Source organism: Lactuca sativa, chromosome 5 (genome assembly GCF_002870075.4).
Source record: "Lactuca sativa cultivar Salinas chromosome 5, Lsat_Salinas_v11, whole genome shotgun sequence".
Taxonomy (NCBI): domain Eukaryota; kingdom Viridiplantae; phylum Streptophyta; class Magnoliopsida; order Asterales; family Asteraceae; genus Lactuca; species Lactuca sativa.
In genome coordinates this window covers 65,890,600-65,894,997 of record NC_056627.2, presented here as the reverse complement: position 1 = coordinate 65,894,997, position 4,398 = coordinate 65,890,600, and positions in this window count along the sequence as shown.

The window sequence follows — 4,398 nt, the reverse complement described above, 5'->3', positions numbered from 1 at the left end:
TATATATATATATATATATATATATAAAAGTTTGACCTAGTTAGGAATAATAAAATTTTGTTGACCTTCATTTTGCCGCACCACTTTCTAAGCTTTTACACTTTTAGTCCCCTAGTAAACTTTGTTGACTTTCATTTTGCCACACCAGTTTCTAAATTTTTACACTTTTAGTAACTTATTAGTTGCCCTCTAAAAATAGAATCTTCCTATGACTTCTGATTTTTTTTTTTCACGATGTTTCCACAATTAACAAGAAGAAAAAAAACTGACCTGGGGCAAAGCCGAGGGTTTATTACTAGTTTTTATAATCATATGTTTTCATTTAAGATTATGTGTTAAAAAGTAGGTATTTTCGTTTATTTTGTGTGAATTGATGTGATTACATAGGTATTATTTGTTTTCCTATGACTTTTAATAGTTTTTAAGCTATTATAGGGTTATATGTGTGCGCTAGAACAACAAATCTGTAAAACATTCTAATTCTGCAATGTCCGGAATGACTCCGAAATACGAAGATCATATTTGGAATATGTAGAACACGTCCGTAATGCGTAGAACTTTTCCAGAATGTTGATCTGGAATTGTATTCAGGAATGTTGGTTAATCCGAAATGATGTTCCAGAATGTCCTCCTGAACATAAACTTAAGTTCGGAAGATGTAGTAAATGCCTAATTATAATTCTTTTGATTGTAGCATGACATGACTATGAAGCGGTTTTGACTACAACCTGCAGGCTTGAACTTAGCCGGGAAATCATGGCTCGTTTACAACACACACCACAATGTGCATCCATGTTTAGGGCATCATGTTTTGGTGCTTATGTTAACATGCTGATGAGTGTCAAATGCCACCCTTTACTATCTCATTATCTTATGTGCAAGGAATATACTATTTATCATCGGGGTGACCTATAGAAGCTTCTATTTCTGGTACACGACTATCGTGTTTGCTTTGACATGAAAGCTTTTTGCCTTATTATCGGCTTACAATTCAAGGAATATTTCCACCCTACTTCATTTTCGATGTAGTTTAGAGAATGTGTATTTCCATTTGTGTTGCCTTCACGTTTAGTGAAAGTTGTTGTCGTTCAGTGACAGTTCCTCTTCTAGTGTTATGTTTCTCTACAGAAGAAACAAGATCCATCTCTATTGGCTTTTAAGGATTTTTTTTGGGATTATAAGTATCTTTTCCATGAACTAAGAGCCCCTTAGAGCACAAATGGTGACTCTTTTCAGCCTTGCATTCTTCTCGTGTTTGAACTGGTTCATACCAAATATCATTGTATTTTAGGAATGTCTGCTTAACCTGAAATAACATATTAAATGCTTCTAAGCTTTCCAATTTATTCTGAAGGTAAGGAATAATTGTTCCCAATATGATGTCATAAACATCTTCAACATCACAGTGATGCTTCCACTAGAAATCATGTTCAAGTATTCTACTCCAAGGAGGTTGTTCAGGAATAGGGTATTCAATAATGTACAATTCTTGATCTCTCTGGAGATTATCTCTCAAGGTACAAACCCATTTCGTTGAATTGTATCCATAAAATGTTATTATTTCTTCTAGATCCGGCAAGTGAAAGGTGATGCATGGTAATGAAATTGGATCTTGTTTTAATCAACAAAATTTTAACATAATTCATTTAGTATTTTCAATATTAAACATTTAATAATTAATACACTTTATGTTTCCAAAAAAATTAATTATGTGTGACATCCCCAATTTTCACGGCCAGAAAAGACCGATTTTGTTTATGCTTTATAAAAATCAGAGTACTTCATTTCATAAAAAGGTTGCGGAATTTGTTCCCAGAAAAACATGGTAAATACGTTATTAAAACATTTTCGAAGGAACGTATTTATTTCATTTTAAAACGTTTGGGATGTCATCGTTAATACAGAAACATAAGCATAAACAGAACTTACAATTATTTACACTAGTGATCTACATCTCTTTAAATCTCTCAGTGTAATGTCACTTCGTATCGTCACCTGTGATATAAATAAACTGAGTGGGTCAGGTTGGGAAACCTGGTGAGTACATAGAGTTTTCAACCCACAATAATATAATTATTATGTTCAATCATCAAACAATTAACCCAATTACCCATCCCCATTATCTTCTTTACTCTTAAGGATTTAACCTGAGAGTCATTTATCCTGCATTCGTTTATTCCGAAGTCCCTTACTTCCAGGGTTATAGGACTGGCACTAAATCCATAGCTGCCGATGTTCGTTCGTAAAACACTAAGTCCATAGCTGCTATATCCTACTCATCGGGTACTAAATCCATAGCTACCAGTGTTCAATAGGTACTAAGTCCATAGCTACCAATTCCTAACAGGTACTAAATCCATAGCTACCAACGTCTAATAGGTACTAAGTCCATAGCTACCAGCGTTTGTCCCATAGGCACTAAGTCTATAGTTGCCAATGTATACTCACATCATCTTCTATCTCTCATCATTCATCTACCCATCTCATACCCAACATATTCGTATATATAAAATACGTATACAGTTTAAATTCTTTAAAACTTGTATAAAACGTTCATCTAGCATAGACAGCAAGTATTCAGATAATATGCACACATTGCATGTAGTTTATATAAAATACTTCATATCTATGTGTAAGATGAAAGGGACTATGCACTCACTTGAAAGGTGGTGACTCAGCACTCGGACAGCGCTTCGATACTCTCAAAACGATTTTCCTTCGATAAAACCTAGTACCAATACCACTAGGGTTTAGTCTAACGATAACCGCGACAAATTAATAGTCTAGCTATTATTATTATTATTATATAAGTGTTAAATAACACTCAATATAACTCATAATAATAGCCCAAATACTCATTATAAGTTCCTAATAACGTTACTATATCAAAACATAAGCTATACTAAAGATAGGGTAGGTACAGCTCACTTACAGCGGGTTTTTTCGCAAAACCGGGCTTCGCTGGAGCAACGTTCCAAAGCCGAAAGGCTCTTTTCTCGAGGCTATGGGAGCCTCGGGGCTTCCTTCGGGTGATAGGGGGTTTACCCTAGGCTTTAAGGGGTTAGGGAGGCTTAGAGAGAGAGTTTAGAGAGAGAAAGAAGAGGGTTGAGGTGTGAGGAAGTTGGAATGCCCGACACCTCTATTTATAGTGAAAATATCTGATGGACTCGCCGAGTAGGGGGACCTACTCGCCGAGTTGGTCCATGTGGTGGCCTTCTGGTGGTGCCACGTCACCCCCTATCGCGTATCAGCCTTCGAACTTAGAAAAATCATAACTCTCGTATACGAGCTCCGTTTTCGACGTTCTTTATACCCACGCGTAGGTAAAATCAAAATCTACAACTTTTGTTTAGACTCCATCGACTAACTCTCGACCGATCTCAAATTTAACAGTAGGAGGCGTTTAGACTATTAAATGACCGCGAAGAATTCGTAACTCCTTCATACAAACTCCGTTTTCGTCCATCTTTTTACCGTTGAGTTCCTATTAATGAGATATTCAACTCTCATTTAGGTCGCGTAAGCCAAAAACCGCTCGAACTAAAATTTGAGTTTCGGGCCGTGCACTACTAAGCCGAATCTTAGAAAAATCATAACTTCCTCATACGAAGTCAGATTTGGGCGTTCTTTTTATCGACGCTCTTAGTTTAACATATTCTACAACTTTTGTTTAGATTTCTAAGGCTAAATCTCGCTCTATCGTAAATTCACTATTTACGCTTCCCGGTACCGTGCCGGTTTTGCCGTAAAACTTCGACCGGCCATAACTTCTTCGTTATAACTCGGATTTCGGTGTTCTTTATATGTATGGAAACCTTGTGACATATTCTAAAACTTGGTTAAGATTATTTATTCTAAATAATCTTTTGTTGAAAAGTCATTTTCGATCCCTATTGCCTCTAAATTGACTAGCTCGGATCTACGGGCGTTACATTATGAAAGTCTTGGATCCAAGTTGAAAAACAAATAAATGGTTAGGTATCGTTTATCCTATTCATTAAATCCAACAAGGTAGATATCGATTATCAATTATCCCAACTACACTGTTTGTGGCAGTGTTCTGGGTGGAGACAGTTCGTGAAGCTGTTTCACAATTCTTTAGATGATCGATAAAGTTTCTGACTAAGATGCTCATTATCCCTATTGGATTTGAGTATATCATCATATTAACCAGGTGATTCTTAACTTCGTTCTATGAGAGCTATGGACTCCTGAAAGGTTCCAGACTTATGTTTATTCAGATAAACATGTTCATACTTTTGAAGGTAAGGAAGTTGGTCTTACCATATATCATGGTTAATCTGAACAATCCATTATTGTGAACTAATTCCTACAGATATTCAAATCACCAAGTGAAGTATTTGTCATCTATCTTGATAAACAAGATTTGCATTTGCC